The sequence below is a fragment of the Myiozetetes cayanensis genome, unplaced genomic scaffold (assembly GCF_022539395.1).
Source record: "Myiozetetes cayanensis isolate MyiCay16 unplaced genomic scaffold, myiCay2020 scf16, whole genome shotgun sequence".
NCBI lineage: Eukaryota > Metazoa > Chordata > Aves > Passeriformes > Tyrannidae > Myiozetetes > Myiozetetes cayanensis.
The window spans coordinates 12,484,970-12,496,793 of record NW_026087270.1 but is presented as its reverse complement, the minus strand read 5'-3'; positions in this window follow the sequence as shown (position 1 = coordinate 12,496,793).

Sequence of the window (11,824 nt, the reverse complement as noted above, 5' to 3'; positions counted from 1 at the left end):
AAAGAATGATTTTGAATTTTTTCCAAAGAAAGTAGTGAGGTCAAAAAATAGCGGGGGAGGGGGTTGCATTAAAAATATGAATGTTTGGAGAAAAGCCAAGTGGTCATGATTTGTTTTATTTGAAAAATTTCAACCAGCTGTACCTATGAAACTGGAAACCAGGTAAAAATTGCCCTGATCTTGGCTTTTTTTTTTTTTTATCTGAAAAGTCAACCAAGGTTCAGAATGATTTTTGAGCTTCCAACTAACTGTCCTGGCCTTGCTGGAAACTGGACCTGGAAAACAGAATTTGTAGGAAATCATGTGGACTCAGCTGAGTTTCACTTTCATTTTTGCACACAACCCCAAGTTATGTGGCATTTCTTTTTTTGACATGTTTGGGAATCAGAGCTTACCCTGAATACTCACTGGCAAATCAAACCTGACTCCTGATGTGATATTTGTAAATAAACAGTGTTAGCTATTTTCTAAAAGAATTATCTCTTTTTAAATTCTTCTAAGTTTACCAGCTGAAGAAAAACTGATCAATATACCTCAGTGAACAGTAGTTCTCTGTTGAAAACCAGTATAACTTGAGCTGCTTTCAAGTTTAGAGTAAGAGATTTGTCAACCAGAAAACATCTTGGGGGTGACCTTTTTCTGCTCCATCTCTAGCAGTTAATTCCTGATCCATGAGCAGGATTCATAAACATTAAGCAATGTGAATTAAATACACAAAAATAGCTGAATAATAAAATGAAAGCCACTTTCAGTCTCAATTCAGCTGCAGATTTGTGCAGGTCTTTTTTTTAGAGCCCACAGTCTTGTAATTATAATTTAGTAGTGAGCTACCAAAGCCTGTTTGACTTCAGGACCCCTCGTTGGATAGTTCACCTGCAGCAGGAAAAAAGGGTTGATCTTCTGGATATGGAGCAAACCAAAATCAAAGGCGCCAAGCCTGTTTTTTCAGGGCAATCTACACCTATGCAGTAGCTTCCCTGGAATCTGAGCCATCTCATCCAGCACAGAACTCTGAATCCCTGCCAGGAATGATAAACATATCCCATTTTTCTTTCCTTATCTGTTTGCATTTTGCTAATATCTCCCCTCAAGCCCTTCCTCTCACTTCCAGTGGTTATTATCAGCAGCCAGCAAAGAAATCCTTCCCAACCAACATGTCTGGAACTACAGTGTGGGAAATTTTCTCACCCTGTGTGCTCTCCGTGTGCATAAGATGGGATTTACACCAGGAGTGATAGAGGGATTGGTTATGGAAGTTTAATTAAGATCAGTCACATAATAGGTAAAATATAGGGATGGAGGATGACACAGCTTCTCAAAGCTGTGATTGTGTGAGTCACCAAAATATATTGCCACAGAAAGTATGGAAAACATTCCTTTGGCTTGCTGAGAGGAGGTTTAACACTGGTTGAAAGCCTCATACTGGTGTTTGTTGCAATATTGATGTTCATTGCTAAAGAGTAAAAACAAAAAATCAAGAGGGAGAAACTATTGATTTTGAGTTCCAAATGAGTTTATTTGGTAATTTTTTATTACATTATGTGTGTGCCATAAAAAAAGTGAATGTATGCTTTTGTATTTCTAAGCAAATTGGAAAGCTCTTGGGTAATGTATAGGAATAAATTTGAATGAGTAAAGCTTTTTTACTTGATTGCCTATATTTCATATTCGGTGTGGAGGGAGGGAACTTGCCATCAGTACTTCTTTATTCAGTGTTTAATTAATTTGATGAATGCATCCTGGAAGGCAGGGCAGTTTTGAGTATGACAGGTTCCCAAGCTTAAGGCAAGCTACGGAGTACATACATCATTAATAGCAATATATATGAATTAATATAAATTTTTAATGCTGGAGATGCCACGGTGCTCAGGTGGGAATAAGACCATTTTAAAATAGTGCACTCCAGACAGAAACCCCGCTCAATAATGTTTGCTACAAACGTGGGAGTTGCTGAGGGAGAGGCCAATATTGCATTCCTCAGGTCTAGGGCAGAAAAAGTGGAGGAGTTAAGATGAAGTACAGATTTTCTCCTAATCAAATCCAGAAGACGTGCTGTAAACCTTATTCTAGGAGATCCGCTAAGTCTGCAGCACGAACATGACAGGCAGGCAAAATTGTGGATTTGATCATTTAAAAACCTGTGGATTCCTGGGGTTTTGGCCACGTTAAAGGCTCTGAGAAAAGACACGCTGAAAATTGCTGAGGGGTGTTACCAAACCCGGTTGCCAAAGGCTTAGTCTGCCTGGGTAATACAGAGAGCAGCTGGTTGAGCTAAACTCCCAGTTAATTACCTCTTCATTTCTGCAGTCACTCTATGGTTTGTTTAGGGCAAGGTGGACTGGAGGGTTTCGGTGCTCAAATCATTCAATTTATTCATTTGCTGCAGAAAAATAAAAGTTGGGGAATAAAGACCTCATTATTGTACATGTTTTTCCATTTAATTCGTTACGGGGCGCATTACAAAATGGCTTTGTAATTTGGGTAATCACGCACAAATGGTGGCCTTTGTTGCAGCATATTCAGATCAAACACTGGTTTGGCTGGAGCTGGCAGGCAGTGCTGGGGCAAGCCCAGCTCATGGAGGGTGGAGAGTTGATTGACTAAATGCCCCCATAAATCTTACAGAGCCAGATCCTGATGTCTTCTCACACTCTGCAATGCCCAGGATATGAAAGGCGCTTTTTCGTGGAAGTCTCATGGAGCATGGGGATCAAAGCTCTATATATGATTTATCCAAGGAGGAAAATGCAGATATGGCACGTCTTCCTGCCACTTAATGGAATCATTGCAGAACTGTTTCCTACAGCAAAAGATTTCAAGTCCTTTGCTCCAACTACTTTATTTAAATACTTCATTGTAGGTCTCAGGATAACAGCTAAGTGTGGCAGTCAATCCCATCTTCCAGTGCTCAGAATAATCCCTGTAGATGATCCTAAATAATAGTGGGTTTTTTCCTTGACATTTTTTTTAAATAGAATTTCAAGTTATAATCTCCTACAGGGGCAGCCTTCTTCTAACTCTGCAGCACATCTAAAATCAGCATTTAAGGAATGTTTAAGTTGTAAAGTCAAGCTCTGAGAAGATTAGGAAGTGCTTGGATCCAGAACACCCAAGCAACCTTGAATTGTCCCCATTCTATAAAGCCTTTAGATATCTGATTGCTACAAGTTCATGCCCCTTCCAACTACTGTGAAAAAAGAGGCGAGACCTGCAAAAACTAGTCCATTTGAGGCACAGCCTGGATTCATTCCCACTGTACTTTCCATCCAAGGCTTTGAATGAAGTAGGGGGTTGGATGGAAAGAAACACAGCGTGGTCATGTAATTAACATTTTCTTGTGTGGAACCACAGCAGCCCCTGGCAACTGGGGAGAGCAGATGGAAGAGGGTTCTCACTCCCACTTCGACAATATTGTGTGAAATTAGCCCACCCTTCCCTCAGAAAAGGTCTTGAAAGTTTGATTTTAATATGTTTTGACTTAGTGATGAGGAGCTGTGATGGAAGACTGCAGAGTCACTTGAAAATCTGATATTCCACTGAGAATCTCTTCTAGTCTACACTGAGAGTTAGAGACCAAATGTAATATCTGTTCTGAGATTCAGACCCACTTGTCCAAATCATCAGATGCTCCTCCAGCCCTTACTTTGGCATCCCCTATTTTAGCTTAAAGTTTAAAACCAACCAGAGAACACACCCCCCAAAATCCCTTTTCTTTGTTCTGTTTGGTTCTAAACAACTTCTTGTGCTGATTGTGGTGACGGGAGCTCTTCGTGAGCCTTTCCAGTGCTGGATCTGACATCTGTTTTCTGAGGGACTTACTGGAACAGTCTGCCCCATGAGTGATCCAGCTGGCTGAGCATTTCTAGGTGTTGGATTATCAAGCAACAGGGAGGAAAGACATACTTGTGGGTATGTCAGAAAATGCCATTTAGTGTGAAGTGTTCCAATGTCACTTTATTTAGGAAAGCAAGCAGGTCAAGTAAGAAGGATGCCTATTTTACATTTTTTCTGTGTTCTCTATAATCCTCCTCCCTAACTCCTCAAAGAAGACAAAAATACGAAAAAAATACAGTAAGATGCTTTTCATGTTGCATCTTGCTATAATCCCTTATTCCAGGCCAGTGCTGTGGAAGAAATGACCAAACTTTATTCACTTTCTCCTGTGAAATTTTTTAAAAGCGTGTTTCCAGCTGACTTTCCTACTGCTGTACTCGCTTTGCCTGGAATGGTTTTGGCTTTCACAGCCTGGGTAGGCTCAACATGGCCATGAGGGATTTGGAAGACCTCACAGGGAAGACCTCCTACAGTCAGTGGTGAATGCTGTCCCTTCAGTCAGAAAATAGCTTTTTAGCTTCAAGGAGGTATTGCCTCAGCATCCCAGGAGAGGGATCTGCTCCTGGAAGGGTCTGCTTTCCTTGAGTGCTCTCAAGACTTTGACCACTCTTTCACCAAAAGGCTTTATGGGAGAACTGTGCCTGTTCGCTCTAATATCCTCTTGACATCTGAGGGTCTTTCCATACAGAGTAGGGACAGTTCTTTCCAAATCTGGAGGTTCTTTATGGAGAAAGTTCTACTCATTTCCCTTTATTAAGAAATTATATATATTTTTTTTTTTATTTTATTTTTTTTTATTTTAAAGTGCCTTGTTTAAGCCATCCAGAGCTTCAAATATCAGAACTCCAACTGGAGCACATCTCAGAGGCCTCTGGTGTTACTATATTGTTCCAGTGAAAAACCCAGCCCATGAAGTGGGTTGATCAGCTTCCAGTTGATTAAAGATGTTCTCCAGAAGAACAGCCTAATTTGGAGTTGACAAAGGCATGGAAACTATGTCTGCTTCCAATAAAACTCTCTGCCTCCTTGCCAGGCTCAGAAGAAAAAAGACCTGCCTTCAAGCTCCTGGCCATGAACTTGCCTCATGTTTTAGCATTGCTAAGAAACTACCAGAATATCACCTGCATACAAAACCAGTGTGTTCTTTGACATATTTTCTTGTTTCTTCCCCATCCAAGTAGCAGCATATTAGCCTTGGGCTGGGCTGCAGGATACTCCTCTTTTTATACCAGTCCAGTAAACTCCACAGCACAAACTGGGAAGCGATTTGGCCAGAGGTGTTGTTCTTTCCTCTGGAGACACCCCCAGTTGTACTCTGTGTTGGCCTAACCTTTGAAAAGAGTTTTGGACAGAAATGGCACGTTGAGGTTGGTTGTTGCTTTCTGTGCCAGTGCTGAAGGTGGTGATTGCCCTGCAGAGCAGTGCATCATGCTGGATTCATTTAGTGTGTGTTCTGCACCCTGTGGGCTGTGATTCATTCGCTGCTCTGCAACGTGCTTTTTGGAATCCCACTCCAGCAGTGACTTTCTGACATGCGGTTCAAATCCTCATTTGGTTTCAGCCCCTGCTTTTATTACAGTGAGGAGATCTGGGTATGGCTTCAGACTGCTGCAAATTTCCAAGGGCCGCGTCCCAACCAGTATCACTTTCCAATTTCATTCCCCTCAAGAAATTCTGTCAACAGCTTCTCCCAATTCCATTAATCTTGCATTTTACCATCTTAAAGCCTCCCATTCTCTCAACTCCCTTAAAGATGTGACCAGTGTTTCTCCTTGAGTGCTGACAATTACTTTCTCATTCTTACGTGGAGCTGCTCTCCCCGCTAAGAACCACATGCAGTTTTCAATAATACCTATTCATCAGTAATGTATATAGTGAGCCAGGTCTGGATTTCCACACTGAGGTACTGATGTGTTTTACATACCTTTCCTTTCTCAAAAGGGATTTTCTGTCTCTGAACACTAAATATGAGAAGCATTTTTCAAATTCTTTGACAGAATGCTTTTAACATATCAGCAGGGTTAATAAATCTTTCCAATTTGTTCTGTTCACTTTTATTCATAGTGAAGTATTGATCAGGAACAAGCAGAGATTGTGAGGACAGTTCTCAAATGAAAGTGATCTATGGTGCTACCAGGACACTGATACAAATGGTTTCACTTGGAGCTGTGCACCTTTAGCCCTGAGGATTTTCTCTCAGCGGCAAGGAAACCCAGAAGGAGATCATTCAACCCAACCAGACCACCAACCTGTCAGAGCTCTCTGCATCAAGTTTTCAGATTTGCTTTTCTTCCCCCCTTTTTCACTGTGGTGCTCTTGAATAACACAGGCATTTTATGTCTCCAAAATGGAAGAAATTGATGGGGTCCAAATGACTGATTGAAATCAAGGATGTGGTGACATAGGGCACAATAATACTGATGTCAGCTGGAAACTCTATTTCACCTTCTGTCCATGCCTCAGGTCTGGAATATCCAGGGAGTCATCCCTGCATTATATGATTTACTCTGTGGCTATCTCTGTGAACTCTTTAGAGATACCTTATGGCTGTGCAACAATTAAATCAGTTTCTCCTCAGCCAGACAGAGAGACATCTTTGTTCCTGTGGGATTTGGGTAAAAGATTATTTGTGAATCCTGAGAAAGCTCATGCTCATGGGTGGTCCGTGGGATGGCCTTTGGAGCAGCACAGTGAACTGGGACTGTCACATGCACAGACTTAAGCACAGTGTTCGCAGAGACTCTCTGGCAGCTCGTTGGATGAAGAAACCTAAAAGTGTATGATGGGAACCAGGAACAGGTCTCTGCAAAACACAACATGGAGCAGGAAATCAACAAAAAACCAGGGGACAAGGAAATTCAAGTTCCACAACATAGCTGAGAGCTTCCTCTCAACTATGAAGAAAGAAACAGCAAAGAAATGTTCAAATAAGAGACTTATTGCAAAAATTCTGCATTTACATCATTTTCAGCTACATTAGACCTGAAGTTCCTCTACTGTTTCCCCTGTCGCTCTAAGGGATTAGAAAAGTAGGCAGAAAAGTACAAATATAAATAAGAAATAAACAAAACAAACAAACAAAAATCAACAAATCCTTTAGAAAGGGGTAGTCAAAAGGACAAATATACAAAAAAAGGAGAAAAAAGTGAAAGAGCCAACACTGACAAAAATCTGAGCTGTTGCTGACAAACAGCAAATCCTTCAGGTTTTGCAAGTGTAAATTAATACTGGGAAAATGAACTCTTGGGATGCATGTGGGGGTGACATCCAAGAGACAACTGCTCTTCTGTGGTCAGGTCACACCACACCACCTGCTGCCCCTTGTTACCAGTGAAGTGTTGCCTTATTTTGTAATATTCTAAGGAGTCACCAGGATAAACAACAGCCAAAACCAAAGGGAAATTGGAAAGCTGAAAGCTAATTTATCCTAATTAGAAACAAGGAATAATTTAATTCGGAAAAGACCTCTTAGATCATTGAGTACCTCAGTTTTGATAAAACACCAGGCAGGGACATTACCCTACAAATATTAGTGGAAAAAATAGACATTTCTTGTGGAAATGTCTCAATACTTCGAATCCTTTCATGAGGATGGGATGGAAGGAGTGTTTGTGATGAGGTCCATGATAGGAAGGGACAAGATGCTGTTCTGAGAGGAGGAATTCAGCCTAAATGTCAGAAATATGAGGAGATAACTCGGATTGTGGATAATCTTCTTAAATACTGGTGAGAGATCTCTCATTTAGGCACTTTAAACCAATCAGTGCCATGGGGAATTATCTTTAATTAGCAAACAAACTGACTGGATGACCTAATTGATTTTCTCTTTGGAGTTTCCATGACTGTAATTCTGTGATTTTTATTTATTTTTTTTTCTCTGTTGGTCTTCATATGAAAAAGTTTCTCAACACCTCATTGGGGTTTTTTGTTGTTTTTGTTCTGTCTGGTCATTGGAATTCCTGTCCAAAATTTTGGTGACACGTTGTGCTTTTGTCAGCCTTGGCAGGGAGGCAGGGACGGGGCATGTGATCCACCAGGGAGAACAGAATGTCAAAAGGCAGTTGTGGCACGAGAAGAGTCGGCAAAAGTCTGGAATCGGGAGTCTATTTTTAGTAACTAAAGATTGTTCCAAGGTTAAAGGAACACACAATTCTGGGGGAAGGTGGAGGGAATATTTGCCCTCCCTGGAGGGAACCCAAGAGGATTGCAGAATAAGAGGTCAGAGGAGCAAGGGGAGGGGTGAGCTATCTGTGACACAGCTGTTTTGGAAAACAAAAAAAAAAAAAAAAAAAAAAATAGGAGTTGGGTGGTAATTCCTTATGTCGTATCCCACTGAAGGGTTTTACAGTGGTGGAGTGGAACAAATGTACAGTCACATTTAAAGCATCAGACCACCTACATCTTAACAGATCCGCAAATTGACGTTAATGAAGCCATTTATGTTTGAAAAAAAAATTTTAAATTCAGCTGGAAAAATAGAATGAATGCTGAAACACTGGCTGGCTTGTTCAAACCAGCTTTCTAAAGCGGTATTTGATATGTTTGCTGGAGAAAGGAGCAGAAAAGACAAAGCTGTCCAAGGAAGATGTATCTCAGGCAATACTTCCCTTCAGCCTGTTCCCAACCAAGAGTGGAAGACTCCAGGTTATAACAGTGACAAGTATTGGTGCACAAAAAGAGAAACAGCAGTTTATATTTTTGACAGAAGAAAAAAAAAAAAAAGAACATTTGGGCAGTGTAGGATCCTTTTGGAGTCATTTACTGGAGAGGAAAATTGCTAATGCAGCAAGATCTATTCACTGCAAATTAGTGAAGCCTAAACTGGCAAAACAATGTGATTTTTAATTTTTAAGAGGCACTTGCAAACTACATAAACCTTGTATGGATTTTCTCTTGTGTTTATTTAAAAAATTGAAAGTACAGTAATTTTTTTCTTGTGGGACTATTTTATTGCCTCACTTTTTCACGAGGACAGGTAGCAACTCAAAATTTGAAGCAGGAAAAGGCACAGGAGCTGCCTAATTTTGCTGCATTTTTCTTTGTCCTGAAGTTTTCTCCAAGGAAATGCAGAGTGAATGATTAAGCTACATCTAAAAACAAACCAGTGTGTGTATTCCAGTGTGAGCACAAGTCAAACTGCTTTTCATGCAGGTTAAGAACGTGCTCAGGATTATTTCCTTTCACCTGCCAATCCACAGTTACCTACATAAGCCTTGGATGTGCGTAGGGGTCTTTCAAAGGTTGTCCTCTGTGTTTGAGGATAGAGCAGAAAGCCAATATTGTTCGTTTGAGGGCTATTTTTAATGGCTGCATACAGAGAGCTCTCTAGAGTTGCCATAAATATCCTGTTTGCTTTCTTTGTTTCTCTTTCATTTGGCTCCCTTGGTATCAATCACACTATTCTTCCTAAAATGCTGTACTATATCCCCGCTGCTCCCTTTGGAGGAGAAAATCAGGGAAACACATTTGCAGGGGGAAAGGTGTATTTATTCAGCAAAGGAGGAACTTTTAAAAATAGTTAAATCAATTTAGAACAAACTTTCAGCGGCGAGCGCTCACCTTTGGACGGAGATCAAGAATGGAAACTCTCAGACCAGAAGGAATTCGCGCAGGATGTAACGAGGGGTGAAAAAAATGTGAGTGGGTCTGGGGGGTGCCAGGGCTGACACAGAGCCAGGTCACCCCGAGTGCCAGGGAAAGCGCTGCCTTCTCTCCCCTCTCACGCAGCGCACAAAGGTCTAACATTTCGCTGAGAGTGTGAAGTGCAAATCCAAGCGCCCACAAGGATTAATTTACGTGCCGAAGAGGGGAGCTGGACTTAAACAATGAGGCTCAGCCCCGTATAACACGAGTGCACAAATCCACACACAGGCATCTGAGTGCTTGCAGAGTGCCTGCAGAGCATTTTCTTGTTGCTAAAGGCACGTGTGATGTCGGGCTCGTTACTGTGAGGCACGTGAAATCAGATCCTTCTTTCTTCCTGCTCAGCTCTGCCTTTCTGCTGAGTGTCAGAAAAGCAGATTGCATTTGTTCAACCTTCAGCATTGGATCTGAAGTTTATCTCCATCTTCCTTCTATTTTTTTTTCTTTTGAAATTCCTGCTTGCCTCATTCAGAAGCTCTTGCAAGAGGGAAATTCTCCTACTGCAGGAAAGCACTTAGGTGCTGGAATAGAGGGTTATTTTACTTTTTCAATAAAGCAGATGTTACATTTCTGACCTTTTCCCATGCCCATTCTCCAGGCTGGCATGTGCAGACTCCAGGAACTCCACAGACTTCTGTCCCTCACACCTGGGCTGAGAGCCTGCCCTCACCAGGAGGGCTTTGCATCACACCCCTCAACAAGCTGGGGAAAATGCCTTCCAGCAGCTCCTATCACCTCATAAAAGCCGGAGTGTGAATTGCCGGCACATGTGGGAGACCCTGCAGGCTTCAGGGACACTGAATCTCTCCTGTTCTCCCACCAAGCCCTCAGCAAATCCCTCCCATTGCCATTTAGCAGCACCCTCCCCTCCTTGGGTGCTCCTCTCCCTCCCCTGCTCCCACGTGTTGCTGGGAACTTGCTGGGAACATGGGACAAGAGGATCAGTCCCAACTTCCTATGGCTGTACATAATTTTTGCTGGGCATGCAGCTTCCTGACCCTCAACCAAGAGGCTTTTAGGGCCATCCTCAGCACAAGTGCCTGAGACAGGGATCTGCAGAGAGAAGGCAGCTGTGGCTGCCCCATACTTGGAACTGTTCCAGGCCAGGTTGGATAGGGCTTAAAGCAACCTGGGATAGTGGAAGGTGTCCCTGCCCATGGTAAGGGGATGCAATGAGATGAGCTTTAAGGTCCCTTCAACCCAAACTGTTGTAGGATTCCATGACTTTATATCTCCTCTGGAAAAGCAGCAATTGTAGTACCAGAACATACAGCAGTGAAGGAAAGGTACAGGGCAGTCAAGGCCATGTCAGATGTTTGTGCTCCTCGAGGATCAATAGCACCTGCCTCCCTGGAGGAAAATCCAGGGGAATTGTAGATGCCTTTGTAGCCTTGTCTGCCTTATTAGGTTAAAGGACTCCTGCTTTGGCCTTTTCTTGAGGGTATCCAGTTGCCTTTGCCCAGCAGGAGCTGAGGTATGCTGAATTAAGATGATATATTCCATGGACAGGTGCAGAATGGAATAATTTCTTCAGACAGGAGATAAAAACAAGGCAGTTAGAAAGCTTATCCTGTGCTACAGAATAATCACTGAATACCTGGGAGATATTTTTTATTATATATGTTATTTAAGTTCAGTGTACGTGTTCAAGGTTGGCTTGCACATTGTGTTCCCAAGGCAGAGGTCTGTGGGTCCCAATAATAGTTACACATATCTGCACACCCTTTTTTGTCCAGGATGGACAGGCAATGAAAGGATGACATTACTTGGATATTTTCTACATTCAAATGTGAGGAATGTCAGACCCCAGGTCTTGTAAAATACAATGCCATGGCTGCCTTTAACATGATGCCTGTTAAGGGAGGTGAATCCTGGAGGGCTGAGTGTTACTGTCCTGCCTGCAAGAGGGAGAAAGAGGAAGCAGGAAAGGAGGGAAAAGGGAGACAAATTCTGAGGATATCGTGAGCTTGGTATTTTATGGCTCCAGAGGCCAGTAAAGAGTCAGACCTGGTCCACATCATCTCAATCAGATATCCTGGTCCCTGGCCTGGATGTCCCCAGAAAGGGAGAGAATGAAAAAGCCACTGTCAGCTCTTGGCTGTGGATGGCAGGAGATGCTGGTGCTCCTTGGGGCTGAGGGCATTTGCTACTTGGGGAGCTTTGGACTTTTCTAAAGAGTGAAGATCCCCTGAGGGCTGTGGCAGCTTGGTGGGAAGGACCATACTGCTGCAGGGGGGTCAGATGGCCAAACAGGAGCATTTCTGATAGCTAAACACACTGGATGGCTCAGTGAGAGATGCCACCACAACCCACATTGCAACAGAGAGGTTTGCTCACTACAGTCCCC